This window comes from Pseudophryne corroboree, chromosome 5 (genome assembly GCF_028390025.1).
Source record: "Pseudophryne corroboree isolate aPseCor3 chromosome 5, aPseCor3.hap2, whole genome shotgun sequence".
NCBI classification, from domain to species: Eukaryota; Metazoa; Chordata; class Amphibia; order Anura; family Myobatrachidae; genus Pseudophryne; species Pseudophryne corroboree.
Genome location: NC_086448.1, coordinates 499,310,647 through 499,332,815, shown reverse-complemented (window position 1 = coordinate 499,332,815; position 22,169 = coordinate 499,310,647). Strand labels below are relative to the sequence as shown.

Sequence of the window (22,169 nt, the reverse complement as noted above, 5' to 3'; positions counted from 1 at the left end):
GCGTGCTCGTAGTGAGCCTCACAAGCCAAGAATGGTACCTCCGACACAATTTCAACCTCCACCTTCTGACGAGTCTATGCAAATTAATAGGTCCCGCTTAACCCCTGAGGAGCGGTCAAGAAGACTTCGAGAGAGACTGTGTCTTTATTGTGCGGCTACAGGTCACCAAATTAATTCTTGTACAGCGCGTTCGGGAAACGCCATATCCTGACTTGTAAAGAAGGAGTCAAGTTGGGATCTTCTAGACAAGCTCCTTCAAACCAAGACCTTATCCTTCCTGTGACTTTAGAGACTAGGGCTGGACTCCAGTCTGTAACTGCATTAGTGGACTGTGGAGCTGCTGGAAACTTCATTACTCAAGCTGCAGTTGATAAGTTCCGTCTGCCTATCTGCGAACTCATATATCCAGCCTATATCACTGCAGTGGATGGTAGCCGAATTTCCAAGGGTTCCATCTCTCATCAAACCAAGCCAGTTGTTCTGGGAGTCGGGTTCCTGCATTCGGAATTAATTGAGTTTCTAGTCATCCCTCAGGCAACCCAGGAGATCGTTTTGGGTATGCCCTGGCTCCAGCTACATAATCCACAGATTGACTGGTCCACGTTACAACTGACTTCTTGGGGTTCACACTGCCATCAGTCCTGCCTAGCCAAAGTTCGTCCTGTGAGGTCTTCAGAAGTTAAAGTTCAGTCAAGTCTTCCTGTGGCCTACCAAGATTTCTCTGACGTCTTCAGCGAAAAGGCCGCCGATGTTCTGCCGCCCCATAGAGAGTGGGATTGTCCCATCGATCTCATTCCCGGCAAGAAGCCACCTAGAGGGCGTACTTATCCGTTATCCGTACCTGAAACCGAGGCAATGAGTGAGTACATCAGGGAGAATTTACAGAAAGGATTCATCCGCCCTTCGTCTTCACCCGCTGGAGCCGGTTTTTTCTTCGTTAAAAAGAAAGATGGAGGATTACGTCCATGCATCGATTACCGGGGGCTCAACGATATTACCGTCAAAAACAGCTATCCATTACCTCTCATCACTGAATTATTTGACAGAGTCAAGGGAGCCCGCATCTTCACCAAGTTAGATCTCCGCGGTGCCTACAATCTCATCAGGATCCGAAGTGGTGATGAATGGAAAACTGCCTTTAATACTCGGGATGGTCATTACGAGTACCTAGTAATGCCATTCGGGTTGAGCAATGCACCAGCAGTGTTCCAGCACTTTGTTAACGAAATCTTCCGTGATGTCTTGTACAAATATCTCGTAGTCTACCTGGATGATATCCTTATCTTCTCTCAAGATCTCTCCTCACATCGCCTTCAAGTTCGTGAGGTCCTCCGACGTCTTCGTGAGAACCGTCTCTACGGCAAGTTGTCCAAATGTACCTTCGAAGTTTCTTCCATACCCTTCCTAGGGTATATAATTTCTGGATCGGATCTCCAGATGGACCCGACAAAATTAGAAGCTATTGCTAATTGGTCTATTCCGAGTACTCTCAAGTCCATTCAGCGATTCCTGGGATTCGCTAATTATTATAGGAAGTTCATCAGAGGATTCTCAACTCTCATTGCTCCTATTACCAGCCTAACTCGAAAGGGGGCAGATCATTCCAACTGGCCAGAAGATGCCTTGGCTGCGTTTCAAAAAATCAAGCAGGCTTTTATGTCCGCCCCAGTTCTGTCGCAACCAGATGTGGACAAGCCATTCGAGTTGGAGGTAGATGCGTCTACAGTGGGAGTTGGAGCTGTTCTTTCCCAAATAGGGGCTGATGGGAAGATTCATCCTTGTGGGTTCTTCTCTCGCAAATTCCTTCCTGCGGAAGCTAATTATTCCATCGGTGACCAAGAATTACTGGCGATCAAGCTGGCTCTTGAGGAGTGGAGGTATCTCCTGGAAGGGGCAAAGTTTCCATTTAACATCTACACGGATCACAAGAACTTGCTCTACTTAAAGGCAGCCCAGTGTCTTAATCCTCGCCAGTCCCGGTGGGCTATGTTCTTTTCTCGTTTCAACTTCAAGCTTCATTTCCGCCCAGGTTCTCAGAATACCAAAGCTGATGCTCTGTCCTGATCTATGGAATCCGAAGAGGAGACGTCTGATCCAGTTCCGCATTCCATTCTGAATCCAGTTGTGTTTGCTTCGTCTCAAGTTACTCCTGTTCCGCCTCCTGGCAAGATTTTTGTTTCTCCTGAGCTTCGTTCCAAGTTACTGTCTTGGGCTCATCAGTCTAAGTTCACTGGGCATCCTGGTGTCCTAAAGACTTTCAAGTTCCTGTCTGAAACTTACTGGTGGCCGAAAATGAAGGTCGACATCAAGGACTTCGTGGCGTCCTGCTCCAAGTGTGCTCAACACAAGACTCCCCGTCAGTCTCCGGCAGGTCAGTTACAGCCGTTATCAGTACCCAGCCGTCCTTGGTCAAACCTGTCCATGGACTTTATCTCTGATCTTCCCTCCTCTCAAGGATTCAATACCATCTGGGTAGTTGTCGACAGGTTTACCAAAATGGCCCATTTTGTTCCACTCCAAGGTCTTCCTTCTGCTCCGAAACTTGCTCAAGTCTTCCTACGGGAGATCTTTCGTTTACATGGACTGCCCACTGAAATTATATCTGACCGTGGAGTTCAGTTCGTGGCAAGATTTTGGAGAGCCCTTTGTTCTGCCCTGCAAGTCAACCTTAAGTTTTCGTCAGCCTACCACCCTCAGACGAATAGACAGACGGAAAGGGTGAATCAAGAATTGGAGACCTTCTTGCGACTTTATGTTTCATCTTCCCAAGATGACTGGGTAGACCTGCTTCCGTGGGTTGAATTCGCTCACAACTTTCGCTATCATACTGCCACGGAAACCACTCCGTTCTTTGCTGTATATGGACAACATCCTCGTGTCCCAGATTTCCAAGACCTTCCTAACATCGATGTTCCTGCAGCCACTTCTGTTCTAAGTCAGTTTTCATCAACTTGGAGGAAAATTCATGTTTCCCTTAAAAAGGCTTCAAGTCGATACAAGTTCTTTGCAGACCGCTAAAGACGTGCAGTTCCCAGCCTAAAACCCAAAGATAAGGTTTGGCTTTCCACTCGGAATCTTCGTCTTAGAGTGCCGTCGATGAAGTTTGCACCACGCTTCATTGGTCCTTTTCCCATTGACAAAGTCATCAGTCCTGTGGCCTACGAACTCAAATTGCCTCCTTCTTTACGAATACCTAATGCCTTTCATGTCTCTCTCCTCAGACCTTTGATCCTGAATCGTTTCCAAAGAGCTCTTCCAGTTGGTTCCAAAATACGAACCCAGCGGGGCATTGAGTTCGAAATAGAGAAGGTTCTGGATTCCCGTTGCCGGTACGGTCGTCTGCAATATCTCATCGACTGGTCCGGTTATGGTCCTGAGGAGAGGAGTTGGGTAAATGCTACAGATGTCCATGCTCCAAGGTTGGTCCATGTTTTCCATAGAACTCATCCTTCCAAGCCACGTGGGTGTTCGGTGCCCACCCGTAAAGGAGGGGGTACTGTCAGGAATCGACTTACCACAGCTGCATCTGTCCGTCGGTGCGGACTCCGTCCGGGGTCCCTACGTCTCGCTGTCGCTGGTCTCCCTGTCGCCGGATGCCATCCTGGGCCTAGGAACGCTCCTGTTGTCAGCGGGCGTGCATGTACGCCGCGTTCCCGCCGGGCCGCAGCATGGGCGCCGCCATGACAGCTTACCTCAGACTGCCGCATCAGCCAATCCGGAGCTTGGCCGCACCTCCTCGTTTCCCTGCCGGTCAATGCCTGCAGACTGGGGGTTATATCAGGAGCGGCAGGGTGAGTCAGTCCCAGTGATCGCGCTGAGCCCCCAAAAAAGTGGGTCCCAGGAACCCCTCACTTTTAAAAATTGGGGTCCTACCGGTCCTTTTCTGGGTCCCATCGGAATGGAGGTTTTTATTCATCTTAATCTTGTTTGGACACTACAAAAGTGTTGGGCTGTGTGACATGCAAGACACTCTGCACCGGAGCTGTGTAACTAGACATTTTGGTGCCCTTTGACAGAAAGTGAATTGGAGCTCCACCTCCCAGATTCGAAACCACAGGCGGTGCGCGCCGAAGGCGCGCTGCAAAAATTTAGGGGCATGGCTTCATGGGGAAGGGGTGTGGCCACATAATAGTGGCAATTCATATTACACCACACAGTAGTGTCGCTTATACACATTGCACCAGGTAGAACCTCCTATACACACTGTGCCAGGTAGAGCACATTATACACTTTGCACCAGGTACAGCGCATTATACACATTGCACCAGGTAGAGCATGTTATACACAATGCGCCAGGTAGAGCGCATTATACACATTGCACCAGGTAGAGCACGTTATACACAATGCGCCAGGTAGAGCGCGTTATACACATTGCCCCAGGTAGAGGACGTTATACACAATGTGCTCGGTAGAGCGCGTTATACACAATGTGCTCGGTAGAGCGCGTTATACACAGTGCGCCCGGCAGAGCACGTTATACACATTGCGCCAGGCAGAGCGCGGTATACACATTGCGCCAGGCAGAGCATGTTATACACATTGCGCCAGGTAGAGCGCATTATACACATTGCAGCCACCACCTCAGATCCCCCCAGACACAGTGATCGCGGGTGTCAGCGGGGGAAGGGGGTGCCCACAGTCATCGCAGGTGTCAGTAGAGGGGGTGCCATGTGTTACACTGCATGGAGCTGAAAATTGTCCCTCTTGAACAGACTTCTGTGGCTCTGTTGTGGAACTACATGTCACACAACACCCTGACACCCTGAGGCGTGTAATTCTAGAATATCTAGAAAACCACAGAGCAGTGATAGAACAGAGATCACTGTGGTTGGAGTTGGTATCTTTACATTGTACATCTCACTAGGGGTGTACTACATAGTGGCTGCACTACTGTAATCGTAGGCGTGCGCAGACGCTGACATACGGGTGCCGCTCCGGACTTCCCCCCCTCCGCCAGGTAACTGACTACGTCCTCCAACCCTTCCACTGGGACATAAGACTGCTCACCTGGGCCGCCCAGGTAAGCAGTCTATATCCAGGACAGGGGAGGTGAGAGTAAACTATAATGCCGCGGAGGGGGAGAAGTCCGGAGCTGCACCTGTATGTCGGCATCTGTGCACGCCTATGACTGTAATATTTCTGGATGCCAGATGGCAATTAAAGTATGAGCTTTGGGGGTGATATTGGATCTGACGCATCCAGACACCTCACCCACAGGGAAACTATGCACACAGACTCCCCACCCCCTGACATAGCGCTGAGCATCCAGACAGGGACGGATCAAGCCCTCGGGGGGCAGGAGAGCCCCCCCCGCGCCGACTATCAGTCCGTCCCCCCGCTGCATGCGCTGCTCATCTCCCGCAATCACAGGCAATGGGAGCCGTGCTGCAGAAGGGGGAGAAGATTAGACACCAGGCTGCCGAGGCAGGAGGGATCCGCGCTGCCGGGGTAGGAGTTTGGCTGTGCATGCGGCTTCCTCCCCCTCCTCTCGGGCAGCACGGCCGGAGACAGAGTCAAGCAATCTCCAGCGTCTGCCGCCAGCAGCATCTCTCCTGGCAGCAGCGAAGGCTGGAGATTGCTTGACCGTGCTGCCCGAAAGGAGGGGGGAGGAAGCCGCATGCACAGCCGAATTCCTACCCCGGCAGCGCGGATCCCTCCTGCCCCAGCAGCCTGTAAGGTGTTGCAGAGCTCTGGCCGGGGTGCCCATTAACACAGGGGGGCCCGGGGTACTGACCCCCTGGATGCAGACACCCCCCCCCCCTCCCTTCAAGCCACAGGGTCGCCGACCATACGGATTACCCCCTTCCACCCGCAGGAAAACTATTTACACAGCCCCCCCCCACCCCCCGGAGCACTGAGATCTGGACTCCTCCCAGTCACACGGACCACACATAGACTCCTGCCGTTGAGTAAGCTCCCTGCTGCGGGAGGACTTGGTCCCCGCCACCGCCACACAAAGTTCTGCCGGCGCTCCATTAACATTCAGCGCACACACTCACCCCTGCTGCCACGCCAGGACATAACCAGAGAGCATCCGATTGGCTGTAGCAGAGCGCGTCCTCAGGGACCCGCCCACTTTTAAAATGTGAGTCCCTGATCATCAAAACAGGGTAAAATACGCGCTATAGCGCGTTTTTGCGAACACTGAGTCCTTGTCCTGGACTTCGTGTCACTTCTATGACCTGTGTCTCTGGATCCGTTCTCCAGTTCCTCCATTTACCTGCCTTGCCTTCCAGTTTGTTCCTGTACTACCGTGGAACCACAAGCACCAGCAACCCTTGCACTTGAGTTTTGGCTTCACACCTTTACAAGCTACAGTGTGCTCCAGCCTCTGCAGTAGAGACTCTCCTCCAGGTGCATCTCGTCATCTACACCTGTTCATCAGCCTGCAAGCTGCCAGTGTTATTCAAACTGCACTGAGAACTTTAACACTCGTCTCCTGCAATTGCTACCAGGTTTGCTATTCCCATCAACATCTCTGCTGGCTCCACGGTCCAACAACTATCGGTTCCCATACCGACACATCGATCCCCTGATCGATTGAACTCATTATACAAACTTTGCCATAGACTCTCAGCTTCCACGCTGCTCATTCTCATTTGCATCGTTACTGTTATTATTTCTGCTGCCATATTGTTTCAACTTATTGTTTAATAAAACCACTTTGCGCACATGCGCAGGAATCCAATCCGGCCTCCTCACTTCCTCCACATTACTACCACTGACCCACTAGCGCCCCCTCCGGGAACACAAACTAAACAGAACATGACAGAACTCTAACAAATACAAATTACTACATTTACATATTGTGTATGAAGCTTACTTTTGTAAAACACACACAATACATTAAATGTGTTGAGCAATACACTCATACATTGTTCAAGGCAGTCAGTGGTCTGGCCAAAACTTGATTAAATATAGTGCAAATAAATGTAATAAAAAATATGGTAGAAAATGTCTTAAGGTGGGCGATGTTTAGAACTGGTGATGTTGGCCATTCAAAACAATCGGATTAGACTTAACATTTATGTAGCTGTTTCTAGCAACAACAAAAAAGTTGCTATGGCCAACATCACATCTGAAAAAAATAATAATCTTACTAACGTTACCCCCATGTGCTTGCTGTTGGGGATTATTACAAGGATGAGTGTTTTTTTAAACACATTTTTTTTGGCTGTGCACAAACACTGGGGCAGATGTATTAACCTGGAGAAGGCATAAGGAAGTGATAAACCAGTGATATGTGCAAGGTAATAAAGGCACCAGCCAATCAGCTCCAATATGTAAATTAACAGTTAGGATCTGATTGGCTGCTGCCTTTATCACCTTGCACATATCACTGGTTTATCACTTCCTTATGCCTTCTCCAGGTTAATACATCTACCCCACTGTTTTTTAAAGTTTTTACAATTAAATGTTATGTTTACTCACAAGACAGCTGAGGGGATTGTGGTTCCTCGCTTTGTGGACTGGCCAAAATGGCTTGTGGTGGCTGGGACGACACTGTAGAGATGCGCCGTTGTGGTGGTGAAGATGCGGGTGGATATTCCGCCTCAACACGGCGTCTCTTGTTACCCATCTTATGGAGACTATCCGAGCCCTGTGATGGTCGTCTTAGTGGAGGGGTGTTTGATGAAGAAGGACCTATGTGATAAGATAAACATTAAAATTCTGCATTTTTATGTGTTTTCAGAATATGTGTATACACTAAATTCTTACCTGCATCACCAGCATCTGCATCTCTTGGCAGTGTGGGTTGTGGCCTAGCTGTGCTGCGTCTCTTTAGTACTGTAGAAATATGAAGATTGTCCTTATGAACATTATATTATGTTTATATGTTTATGCAAAAACCTTATTGTGATGTAAACATATGAGGAACCTGATCAGAAGTAAACAAAACTATGCTTATGCTTTTCTGCCTGACTTCATTGGGTGTGTATACTTAAATTATGAAACAATTACACCAACCAATCCATACCCAAAGGTGCAGAATTCACAATATTATACTACTAAAAACTAGAGATGTGCACTTGAAATTTTTCGGGTTTTGTGTTTTGGTTTTGGGTTCGGTTCCGCGGCCGTGTTTTGGGTTCGACCGCGTTTTGGCAAAACCTCACCGGATTTTTTTTGTCGGATTCGGGTGTGTTTTGGATTCGGGTGTTTTTTTCAAAAAACACTAAAAAACAGCTTAAATCATAGAATTTGGGGGTCATTTTGATCCCAAAGTATTATTAACCTCAAAAACCATAATTTCCACTCATTTTCAGTCTATTCTGAATACCTCACACCTCACAATATTATTTTTAGTCCTAAAATTTGCACCGAGGTCGCTGGATGACTAAGCTAAGCGACCCTAGTGGCCGACACAAACACCTGGCCCATCTAGGAGTGGCACTGCAGTGTCACGCAGGATGGCCCTTCCAAAAAACACTCCCCAAACAGCACATGACGCAAAGAAGAAAAAAAGAGGCGCAATGAGGTAGCTGTGTGAGTAAGCTAAGCGACCCTAGTGGCCGACACAAACACCTGGCCCATCTAGGAGTGGCACTGCAGTGTCACGCAGGATGGCCCTTCCAAAAAACACTCCCCAAACAGCACATGACGCAAAGAAGAAAAAAAGAGGCGCAATGAGGTAGCTGTGTGAGTAAGTTAAGCGACCCTAGTGGCCGACACAAACACCTGGCCCATCTAGGAGTGGCACTGCAGTGTCACGCAGGATGGCCCTTCCAAAAAACACTCCCCAAACAGCACATGACGCAAATAAAAATGAAAGAAAAAAGAGGTGCAAGATGGAATTGTCCTTGGGCCCTCCCACCCACCCTTATGTTGTATAAACAGGACATGCACACTTTAACCAACCCATCATTTCAGTGACAGGGTCTGCCACACGACTGTGACTGAAATGACGGGTTGGTTTGGACCCCCACCGAAAAAGAAGCAATTAATCTCTCCTTGCACAAACTGGCTCTACAGAGGCAAGATGTCCACCTCATCATCATCCTCCGATATATCACCGTGTACATCCCGCTCCTCACAGATTATCAATTCGTCCCCACTGGAATCCACCATCTCAGCTCCCTGTGTACTTTGTGGAGGCAATTGCTGCTGGTCAATGTCTCCACGGAGGAATTGATTATAATTCATTTTAATGAACATCATCTTCTCCACATTTTCTGGAAGTAACCTCGTACGCCGATTGCTGACAAGGTGAGCGGCGGCACTAAACACTCTTTCGGAGTACACACTTGTGGGAGGGCAACTTAGGTAGAATAAAGCCAGTTTGTGCAAGGGCCTCCAAATTGCCTCTTTTTCCTGCCAGTATAAGTACGGACTGTCTGACGTGCCTACTTGGATGCGGTCACTCATATAATCCTCCACCATTCTTTCAATGGGGAGAGAATCATATGCAGTGACAGTAGACGACATGTCCTTAATCGTTGTCAGGTCCTTCAGTCCGGACCAGATGTCAGCATCAGCAGTCGCTCCAGACTGCCCTGCATCACCGCCAGCGGGTGGGCTCGGAATTCTGAGCCTTTTCCTTGCACCCCCAGTTGCGGGAGAATGTGAAGGAGGAGATGTTGACAGGTCGCGTTCCGCTTGACTTGACAATTTTGTCACCAGCAGGTCTTTGAACCCCAGCAGACTTGTGTCTGCCGGAAAGAGAGAAACAAGGTAGGTTTTAAATCTAGGATCGAGCACGGTGGCCAAAATGTAGTGCTCTGATTTCAACAGATTGACCACCCGTGAATCCTTGTTAAGCGAATTAAGGGCTCCATCCACAAGTCCCACATGCCTAGCGGAATCGCTCCCTTTTAGCTCCTCCTTCAATGCCTCCAGCTTCTTCTGCAAAAGCCTGATGAGGGGAATGACCTGACTCAGGCTGGCAGTGTCTGAACTGACTTCACGTGTGGCAAGTTCAAAAGGTTGCAGAACCTTGCACAACGTTGAAATCATTCTCCACTGCGCTTGAGACAGGTACTTTCCACCTCCTATATCGTGCTCAATTGTATAGGCTTGAATGGCCTTTTGCTGCTCCTCCAACCTCTGAAGCATATATAGGGTTGAATTCCACCTCGTTACCACTTCTTGCTTCAGATGATGGCAGGGCAGGTTCAGGCGTTTTTGGTGGTGCTCCAGTCTTCTGTACGTGGTGCCTGTACGCCGAAAGTGTCCCGCAATTCTTCTGGCCACCGACAGCATCTCTTGCACGCCCCTGTCGTTTTTTAAAAAATTCTGCACCACCAAATTCAAGGTATGTGCAAAACATGGGACGTGCTGGAATTTGCCCATATTTAATGCACACACAATATTGCTGGCGTTGTCCGATGCCACAAATCCACAGGAGAGTCCAATTGGGGTAAGCCATTCCGCGATGATCTTCCTCAGTTGCCGTAAGAGGTTTTCAGCTGTGTGCGTATTCTGGAAACCGGTGATACAAAGCGTAGCCTGCCTAGGAAAGAGTTGGCGTTTGCGAGATGCTGCTACTGGTGCCGCCGCTGCTGTTCTTGCGGCAGGAGTCCATACATCTACCCAGTGGGCTGTCACAGTCATATAGTCCTGACCCTGCCCTGCTCCACTTGTCCACATGTCCGTGGTTAAGTGGACATTGGGTACAACTGCATTTTTTAGGACACTGGTGAGTCTTTTTCTGACGTCCGTGTACATTCTCGGTATCGCCTGCCTAGAGAAGTGGAACCTAGATGGTATTTGGTAACGGGGGCACACTACCTCAAGAAATTGTCTAGTTCCCTGTGAACTAACGGCGGATACCGGACGCACGTCTAACACCAACATAGTTGTCAAGGCCTCAGTTATCCGCTTTGCAACAGGATGACTGCTGTGATATTTCATCTTCCTCGCAAAGGACTGTTGGACAGTCAATTGCTTGGTGGAAGTAGTAAAAGTGGGCTTACGACTTCCCCTCTGGGATGACCATCGACTCCCAGCAGCAACAACAGCAGCGCCAGCAGCAGTAGGCGTTACACGCAAGGATGCATCGGAGGAATCCCAGGCAGGAGAGGACTCGTCAGAATTGCCAGTGACATGGCCTGCAGGACTATTGGCATTCCTGGGGAAGGAGGAAATGGACACTGAGGGAGTTGGTAGGGTGGTTTGCGTGAGCTTGGTTACAAGAGGAAGGGATTTACTGGTCAGTGGACTGCTTCCGCTGTCGCCCAAAGTTTTTGAACTTGTCACTGACTTATTAGGAATGCGCTGCAGGTGTCGTATAAGGGAAGATGTTCCGAGGTGGTTAACGTCCTTACCCCTACTTATTACAGCTTGACAAAGGCAACACACGGCTTGACAAATGTTGTCCGCATTTCTGTTGAAATACTTCCACACCGAAGAGCTGATTTTTTTGGTATTTTCACCAGGCATGTCAACGGCCCTATTCATCCCACGGACAACAGGTGTCTCCCCGGGTGCCTGACTTAAACAAACCACCTCACCATCAGAATCCTCCTTGTCAATTTCCTCCCCAGCGCCAGCAACACCCATATCCTCCTCATCCTGGTGTACTTCAACACTGACATCTTCAATCTGACTATCAGGAACTGGACTGCGGGTGCTCCTTCCAGCACTTGCAGGGGGCGTGCAAATGGTGGAAGGCGCATGCTCTTCACGTCCAGTGTTGGGAAGGTCAGGCATCGCAACCGACACAATTGGACTCTCCTTGTGGATTTGGGATTTGGAAGAACGCACAGTTCTTTGCGGTGCTTTTGCCAGCTTGAGTCTTTTCATTTTTCTAACGAAAGGCTGAGTGCTTCCATCCTCATGTGAAGCTGAACCACTAGCCATGAACATAGGCCAGGGCCTCAGCCGTTCCTTGCCACTCCGTGTGGTAAATGGCATATTGGCAAGTTTACACTTCTCCGACGACAATTTTATTTTAGATTTTGGAGTCCTTTTTTTACTGATATTTGGTGTTTTGGATTTTACATGCTCTGTACTATGACATTGGGCATCGGCCTTGGCAGACGACGTTGCTGGCATTTCATCGTCTCGGCCATGACTAGTGGCAGCAGCTTCAGCACGAGGTGGAAGTGGATCTTGATCTTTCCCTAATTTTGTAACCTCAACATTTTTGTTCTCCATATTTTAATAGGCACAACTAAAAGGCACCTCAGGTAAACAATGGAGATGGATGGATACTAGTATACTTATGGATGGACCAGCGACTGCCGACACAGAGGTAGCTACAGCCGTGGACTACCGTACTGTGTCTGCTGCTAATATAGACTGGATGATAATGAGATGAAATTAATATATATATATATATATATATATATATATAATATCACTAATACTGCAGCCGGACAGGTATATATATTTATTATGTAATGACTGATGACGGACCTGCTGGACACTGTCAGCTCAGCAGCACCGCAGACTGCTACAGTAAGCTACTATAGTAGTATGTATCAAGAAGAAAGAGAAAAAAAAAACCACGGGTAGGTGGTATACAATTATGGATGGACCAGCGACTGCCGACACAGAGGTAGCTACAGCCGTGGACTACCGTACTGTGTCTGCTGCTAATATAGACTGGATGATAATGAGATGAAATTAATATATATATATATATAATATCACTAGTACTGCAGCCGGACAGGTATATATATTTATTATGTAATGACTGATGACGGACCTGCTGGACACTGTCAGCTCAGCAGCACCGCAGACTGCTACAGTAAGCTACTATAGTAGTATGTATCAAGAAGAAAGAGAAAAAAAAAACACGGGTAGGTGGTATACAATTATGGATGGACCAGCGACTGCCGACACAGAGGTAGCTACAGCCGTGGACTACCGTACTGTGTCTGCTGCTAATATAGACTGGATGATAATGAGATGAAATTAATATATATATATATATAATATCACTAGTACTGCAGCCGGACAGGTATATATATTTATTATGTAATGACTGATGACGGACCTGCTGGACACTGTCAGCTCAGCAGCACCGCAGACTGCTACAGTAAGCTACTATAGTAGTATGTATCAAGAAGAAAGAGAAAAAAAAAACACGGGTAGGTGGTATACAATTATGGATGGACCAGCGACTGCCGACACAGAGGTAGCTACAGCCGTGGACTACCGTACTGTGTCTGCTGCTAATATAGACTGGATGATAATGAGATGAAATTAATATATATATATATATATATATATAATATCACTAGTACTGCAGCCGGACAGGTATATATATTTATTATGTAATGACTGATGACGGACCTGCTGGACACTGTCAGCTCAGCAGCACCGCAGACTGCTACAGTAAGCTACTATAGTAGTATGTATCAAGAAGAAAGAGAAAAAAAAAACCACGGGTAGGTGTTATACAATTATGGGTGGACCAGCGACTGCCGACACAGAGGTAGCTACAGCCGTGGACTACCGTACTGTGTCTGCTGCTAATATAGACTGGATGATAATGAGATGAAATTAATATATATATATATATATATATATATGTATATATAATATCACTAGTACTGCAGCCGGACAGGTATATATATTTATTATGTAATGACTGATGACGGACCTGCTGGACACTGTCAGCTCAGCAGCACCGCAGACTGCTACAGTAAGCTACTATAGTAGTATGTATCAAGAAGAGAAAAAAAAAAAAACACGGGTAGGTGGTATACATATACAATTATATATATATTATATACAATTATATATATATATATATATATATATTAAACTGGTGGTGATTAATTAAACTGGTGGTCAGGTCACTGGTCACACTATCAGCAACTTGCAAGTAGTACTCCTAAGCAGACAATCACAATATATACTGGTGGTCAGTGTGGTCACAATGGCAGTGTGGCACTCTGGCAGCAGAGTGCCAGCAAAAGTGTGCACTGTACGTTAAAATATGTACTCCTGCTCTCAGACTCTAACTGCTCCCCACTGTCTCCCCCACAAGTCAGATATACAGTCACACTATCACTTCAGCAAGTAGTAGTACTCCTCCTAATGCTCCCCAAAATTACTAAAGTAAATAATACTGTGTCTCTCTCTACTCTAGTAGTCTCACTCTCTATAAACGGAGAGGACGCCAGCCACGTCCTCTCCCTATCAATCTCAATGCACGTGTGAAAATGGCGGCGACGCGCGGCTCCTTATATAGAATCCGAGTCTCGCGATAGAATCCGAGCCTCGCGAGAATCCGACAGCGGGATGATGACGTTCGGGCGCTCGGGTTAACCGAGCAAGGCGGGAAGATCCGAGTCGCTCGGACCCGTGTAAAAAAAACTGAAGTTCGGGCGGGTTCGGTTTCCGAGGAACCGAACCCGCTCATCTCTACTAAAAACCCAACCGTGGTAGCTTAACACAACCAGAATATTGCTCTGTATTTAACATTTGTTTGCTGCTAACAACCAAACACTACCACCAAATATATGCCCCAAATTGTAAGCATCAAATTAAAATCTGCATGAAAAATCACATCAACCACACAAAGGACAACCCAGAACAACACACAATAACCATAAGTCCATTAAAAAAAAAATAACACACATTACGCAAAACACATGACTCACACTTCACTTAAAGACACCCACAACAATTTACTTTTTTTTTAAAAAAATAGAAAAAGGTCAAAGTCACCTGCTAAATTGACAATACAATGGAAAAAAACATAACTTTGTGAATAAAACTACATCACCAACACATTAGAAGAATTAACCAACTTACAATCACAATTAGCTAGAAGACATTTCAGACAACTAAGGACAAAGCACAGATGTTTTAATTATACATTATAAAAAAAAATACAACTCACCATCCTGCCTTGGGCGATCCGAATCCCGGACATGAGTCGCACCAACCACTTCTGGCGGAATAAGAGTACGCACAGGCTCCTCCCAATCCCGATATGACGCTCGGAAGTGGTGACCACCCCCTGTTTGGCAGGCTGATCTAGCCTCCTTAGACATCTTAGCCTTGACACGCCGCTTGATGTCGTAGAATCGCTTACGACACGTGTCCTCAGTCCTCCTCACCACACCCTCACTATTAACTGCCGCAACTACCTTCCCCCACAGAACACTCTTCCTGCGTGAAGAAACCTTGGCAGCATCATGGCCAAACAGCTGACGATGATGTCTCATCAGCTCCCGCACCAATGCCATATTCTCTGCGTAGCTGAATTTGACATTGCGGCCCATCTTTGTAGTGGTGCGTGGCTGCAGAGCCACAGCACTATCACTGTCACTATCACTCGAGGCCGCACCAGCAACCTCCCCCTCCTCCTCACTAACCTCCTCCACCTCACTCACCTCCTCCCTCTCACTCACCTCCTCCCTCTCACTCACCTCCACCACACTCACCTCCTCCACCTCTCTCACCTCCTCCCTCTCACTCACCTCCTCCACCACACTCACCTCTGACTGGGACATATTCAGGACAAACAACAAATAACACTGAGAAAAAAAACACTAAACACACTCCTCCACTACCACTACACACACACACACACACACACACACACAATGACAATAGACTTTACAAAAAAAAACAAAGACAAAAAAATAGACAGACTTTTAAATAACTACACAACAAGTATGACAAGACTACTTACACATAGAGATGAGCGGGTTCGGTTTCTTTGAATCCGAACCCGCACGAACTTCACTTTTTTTTTCACGGGTCCGAGCGACTCGGATCTTCCCGCCTTGCTCGGTTAACCCGAGCGCGCCCGAACGTCATCATGACGCTGTCGGATTCTCGCGAGACTCGGATTCTATATAAGGAGCCGCGCGTCGCCGCCATTTTCACACGTGCATTGAGATTGATAGGGAGAGGACGTGGCTGGCGTCCTCTCCATTAGAATAGATTAGAAGAGAGAGAGAGAGAGAGAGAGATTGTGCAGACAGAGTTTACCACAGTGACCAGTGCAGTTGTTGTTAAGTTAACTTTTATTTAATATATCCGTTCTCTGCTATATCCGTTCTCTGCCTGAAAAAAACGATACACAGCAGTCACACAGTGTGACTCAGTCTGTGTGCACTCAGCTCAGCCCAGTGTGCTGCACATCAATGTATAAAAGCTTATAATAATTGTGGGGGAGACTGGGGAGCACTGCAGGTTGTTATAGCAGGAGCCAGGAGTACATAATATTATATTAATTTAAAATTAAACAGTGCACACTTTTGCTGCAGGAGTGCCACTGCCAGTGTGACTAGTGGTGACCAGTGCCTGACCACCAGTATAGTAGTATATTGTTGTATACTATCTCTTTATCAACCAGTCTATATTAGCAGCAGACACAGTACAGTGCGGTAGTTCACGGCTGTGGCTACCTCTGTGTCGGCAGTCGGCACTCGGCAGGCAGTCCGTCCATCCATAATTGTATAATTATATACCACCTAACCGTGGTATTTTTTTTTCTTTCTTTATACCGTCGTCATAGTCATACTAGTTGTTACGAGTATACTACTATCTCTTTATCAACCAGTGTACAGTGCGGTAGTTCACGGCTGTGGCTACCTCTGTGTCGGCAGTCGGCAGGCAGTCCGTCCATCCATAATTGTATTATTATAATATATACCACCTAACCGTGGTTTTTTTTCATTCTTTATACCGTCATAGTGTCATACTAGTTGTTACGAGTATACTACTATCTCTTTATCAACCAGTGTACAGTGCGGTAGTTCACGGCTGTGGCTACCTCTGTGTCGGCAGTCGGCAGGCAGTCCGTCCATCCATAATTGTATTATAATATATACCACCTAACCGTGGTTTTTTTTTCATTCTTTATACCGTCATAGTGTCATACTAGTTGTTACGAGTATACTACTATCTCTTTATCAACCAGTGTACAGTGCGGTAGTTCACGGCTGTGGCTACCTCTGTGTCGGCAGTCGGCAGGCAGTCCGTCCATCCATAATTGTATTATAATATATACCACCTAACCGTGGTTTTTTTTTCATTCTTTATACCGTCATAGTGTCATACTAGTTGTTACGAGTATACTACTATCTCTTTATCAACCAGTGTACAGTGCGGTAGTTCACGGCTGTGGCTACCTCTGTGTCGGCAGTCGGCAGGCAGTCCGTCCATCCATAATTGTATTATAATATATACCACCTAACCGTGGTTTTTTTTTCATTCTTTATACCGTCATAGTCAGTCATACTAGTTGTTACGAGTATACTACTATCTCTTTATCAACCAGTGTACAGTGCGGTAGTTCACGGCTGTGGCTACCTCTGTGTCGGAACTCGGCAGGCAGTCCGTCCATCCATAATTGTATTACAATATATACCACCTAACCGTGGTTTTTTTTTCATTCTTTATACCGTCATAGTCAGTCATACTAGTTGTTACGAGTATACTACTATCTCTTTATCAACCAGTGTACAGTGCGGTAGTTCACGGCTGTGGCTACCTCTGTGTCGGAACTCGGCAGGCAGTCCGTCCATCCATAATTGTATTACAATATATACCACCTAACCGTGGTTTTTTTTTCATTCTTTATACCGTCATAGTCAGTCATACTAGTTGTTACGAGTATACTACTATCTCTTTATCAACCAGTGTACAGTGCGGTAGTTCACGGCTGTGGCTACCTCTGTGTCGGAACTCGGCAGGCAGTCCGTCCATCCATAATTGTATTATTATAATATATACCACCTAACCGTGGTTTTTTTTTCATTCTTTATACCGTCATAGTGTCATACTAGTTGTTACGAGTATACTACTATCTCTTTATCAACCAGTGTACAGTGCGGTAGTTCACGGCTGTGGCTACCTCTGTGTCGGCAGTCGGCAGGCAGTCCGTCCATCCATAATTGTATTATAATATATACCACCTAACCGTGGTTTTTTTTTCATTCTTTATACCGTCATAGTCAGTCATACTAGTTGTTACGAGTATACTACTATCTCTTTATCAACCAGTGTACAGTGCGGTAGTTCACGGCTGTGGCTACCTCTGTGTCGGAACTCGGCAGGCAGTCCGTCCATCCATAATTGTATTATTATAATATATACCACCTAACCGTGGTTTTTTTTTCATTCTTTATACCGTCATAGTGTCATACTAGTTGTTACGAGTATACTACTATCTCTTTATCAACCAGTGTACAGTGCGGTAGTTCACGGCTGTGGCTACCTCTGTGTCGGCAGTCGGCAGGCAGTCCGTCCATCCATAATTGTATTATAATATATACCACCTAACCGTGGTTTTTTTTTCATTCTTTATACCGTCATAGTCAGTCATACTAGTTGTTACGAGTATACTACTATCTCTTTATCAACCAGTGTACAGTGCGGTAGTTCACGGCTGTGGCTACCTCTGTGTCGGCACTCGGCAGGCAGTCCGTCCATCCATAATTGTATTACAATATATACCACCTAACCGTGGTTTTTTTATACCACCTAACCGTGGCAGTCCGTCCATAATTGTATACTAGTATCCAATCCATCCATCTCCATTGTTTACCTGAGGTGCCTTTTAGTTCTGCCTATAAAATATGGAGAACAAAAAAGTTGAGGTTCCAAAATTAGGGAAAGATCAAGATCCACTTCCACCTCGTGCTGAAGCTGCTGCCACTAGTCATGGCCGAGACGATGAAATGCCAGCAACGTCGTCTGCCAAGGCCGATGCCCAATGTCATAGTACAGAGCATGTCAAATCCAAAACACCAAATATCAGAAAAAAAAGGACTCCAAAACCTAAAATAAAATTGTCGGAGGAGAAGCGTAAACTTGCCAATATGCCATTTACCACACGGAGTGGCAAGGAACGGCTGAGGCCCTGGCCTATGTTCATGGCTAGTGGTTCAGCTTCACATGAGGATGGAAGCACTCAGCCTCTCGCTAGAAAACTGAAAAGACTCAAGCTGGCAAAAGCACCGCAAAGAACTGTGCGTTCTTTGAAATCCCAAATCCACAAGGAGAGTCCAATTGTGTCGGTTGCGATGCCTGACCTTCCCAACACTGGACGTGAAGAGCATGCGCCTTCCACTATTTGCATGCCCCCTGCAAGTGCTGGAAGGAGCACCCGCAGTCCAGTTCCTGATAGTCAGATTGAAGATGTCAGTGTTGAAGTACACCAGGATGAGGAGGATATGGGTGTTGCTGGCGCTGGGGAGGAAATTGACCAGAAGGATTCTGATGGTGAGGTGGTTTGTTTAAGTCAGGCACCCGGGGAGACACCTGTTGTCCGTGGGAGGAATATGGCCGTTGACATGCCAGGTGAAAATACCAAAAAAATCAGCTCTTCGGTGTGGAGGTATTTCACCAGAAATGCGGACAACAGGTGTCAAGCCGTGTGTTCCCTTTGTCAAGCTGTAATAAGTAGGGGTAAGGACGTTAACCACCTCGGAACATCCTCCCTTATACGTCACCTGCAGCGCATTCATAATAAGTCAGTGACAAGTTCAAAAACTTTGGGTGACAGCGGAAGCAGTCCACTGACCAGTAAATCCCTTCCTCTTGTAACCAAGCTCACGCAAACCACCCCACCAACTCCCTCAGTGTCAATTTCCTCCTTCCCCAGGAATGCCAATAGTCCTGCAGGCCATGTCACTGGCAAGTCTGACGAGTCCTCTCCTGCCTGGGATTCCTCCGATGCATCCTTGCGTGTAACGCCTACTGCTGCTGGCGCTGCTGTTGTTGCCGCTGGGAGTCGATGGTCATCCCAGAGGGGAAGTCGTAAGCCCACTTGTACTACTTCCAGTAAGCAATTGACTGTTCAACAGTCCTTTGCGAGGAAGATGAAATATCACAGCAGTCATCCTACTGCAAAGCGGATAACTGAGTCCTTGACAACTATGTTGGTGTTAGACGTGCGTCCGGTATCCGCCGTTAGTTCACAGGGAACTAGACAATTTATTGAGGCAGTGTGCCCCCGTTACCAAATACCATCTAGGTTCCACTTCTCTAGGCAGGCGATACCGAGAATGTACACGGACGTCAGAAAAAGACTCACCAGTGTCCTAAAAAATGCAGTTGTACCCAATGTCCACTTAACCACGGACATGTGGACAAGTGGAGCAGGGCAGGGTCAGGACTATATGACTGTGACAGCCCACTGGGTAGATGTATGGACTCCCGCCGCAAGAACAGCAGCGGCGGCACCAGTAGCAGCATCTCGCAAACGCCAACTCTTTCCTAGGCAGGCTACGCTTTGTATCACCGCTTTCCAGAATACGCACACAGCTGAAAACCTCTTACGGCAACTGAGGAAGATCATCGCGGAATGGCTTACCCCAATTGGACTCTCCTGTGGATTTGTGGCATCGGACAACGCCAGCAATATTGTGTGTGCATTAAATATGGGCAAATTCCAGCACGTCCCATGTTTTGCACATACCTTGAATTTGGTGGTGCAGAATTTTTTAAAAAACGACAGGGGCGTGCAAGAGATGCTGTCGGAGGCCAGAAAAATTGCGGGACACTTTCGGCGTACAGGCACCACGTACAGAAGACTGGAGCACCACCAAAAACTACTGAACCTGCCCTGCCATCATCTGAAGCAAGAAGTGGTAACGAGGTGGAATTCAACCCTCTATATGCTTCAGAGGTTGGAGGAGCAGCAAAAGGCCATTCAAGCCTATACAATTGAGCACGATATAGGAGATGGAATGCACCTGTCTCAAGTGCAGTGGAGAATGATTTCAACGTTGTGCAAGGTTCTGATGCCCTTTGAACTTGCCACACGTGAAGTCAGTTCAGACACTGCCAGCCTGAGTCAGGTCATTCCCCTCATCAGGCTTTTGCAGAAGAAGCTGGAGGCATTGAAGAAGGAGCTAACACGGAGCGATTCCGCTAGGCATGTGGGACTTGTGGATGCAGCCCTTAATTCGCTTAACAAGGATTCACGGGTGGTCAATCTGTTGAAATCAGAGCACTACATTTTGGCCACCGTGCTCGATCCTAGATTTAAAGCCTACCTTGGATCTCTCTTTCCGGCAGACACAGGTCTGCTGGGGTTGAAAGACCTGCTGGTGACAAAATTGTCAAGTCAAGCGGAACGCGACCTGTCAACATCTCCTCCTTCACATTCTCCCGCAACTGGGGGTGCGAGGAAAAGGCTCAGAATTCCGAGCCCACCCGCTGGCGGTGATGCAGGGCAGTCTGGAGCGACTGCTGATGCTGACATCTGGTCCGGACTGAAGGACCTGCCAACGATTACGGACATGTCGTCTACTGTCACTGCATATGATTCTCTCAACATTGATAGAATGGTGGAGGATTATATGAGTGACCGCATCCAAGTAGGCACGTCACACAGTCCGTACTTATACTGGCAGGAAAAAGAGGCAATTTGGAGGCCCTTGCACAAACTGGCTTTATTCTACCTAAGTTGCCCTCCCACAAGTGTGTACTCCGAAAGAGTGTTTAGTGCCGCCGCTCACCTTGTCAGCAATCGGCGTACGAGGTTACATCCAGAAAATGTGGAGAAGATGATGTTCATTAAAATGAATTATAATCAATTCCTCCGCGGAGACATTGACCAGCAGCAATTGCCTCCACAAAGTACACAGGGAGCTGAGATGGTGGATTCCAGTGGGGACGAATTGATAATCTGTGAGGAGGGGGATGTACACGGTGATATATCGGAGGGTGAAGATGAGGTGGACATCTTGCCTCTGTAGAGCCAGTTTGTGCAAGGAGAGATTAATTGCTTCTTTTTTGGGGGGGGTCCAAACCAACCCGTCATATCAGTCACAGTCGTGTGGCAGACCCTGTCACTGAAATGATGGGTTGGTTAAAGTGTGCATGTCCTGTTTTGTTTATACAACATAAGGGTGGGTGGGAGGGCCCAAGGATAATTCCATCTTGCACCTCTTTTTTCTTTTCTTTTTCTTTGCATCATGTGCTGATTGGGGAGGGTTTTTTGGAAGGGACATCCTGCGTGACACTGCAGTGCCACTCCTAGATGGGCCCGGTGTTTGTGTCGGCCACTAGGGTCGCTAATCTTACTCACACAGCTACCTCATTGCGCCTCTTTTTTTCTTTGCGTCATGTGCTGTTTGGGGAGGGTTTTTTGGAAGGGACATCCTGCGTGACACTGCAGTGCCACTCCTAGATGGGCCCGGTGTTTGTGTCGGCCACTAGGGTCGCTAATCTTACTCACACAGTCAGCTACCTCATTGCGCCTCTTTTTTTCTTTGCGTCATGTGCTGTTTGGGGAGGGTTTTTTG

The 22,169-nt window shown here is 47.3% G+C and overlaps 1 long non-coding RNA gene across 1 annotated transcript in view; it reads right to left on the bottom strand.

Moving 5' to 3' along the window:
• Positions 1 to 22,169, bottom strand: part of LOC134927901 (uncharacterized) — a 75,522-nt gene that overhangs the window by 2,801 nt on the left and 50,552 nt on the right. The window contains exons 2-3 of the long non-coding RNA XR_010177767.1: positions 7,720 to 7,788; positions 7,432 to 7,644 (exon numbers count right to left, since the gene is read on the bottom strand). This is a non-coding gene — a long non-coding RNA (uncharacterized LOC134927901). The remainder of the gene's footprint in view (positions 1 to 7,431; positions 7,645 to 7,719; positions 7,789 to 22,169) is intronic.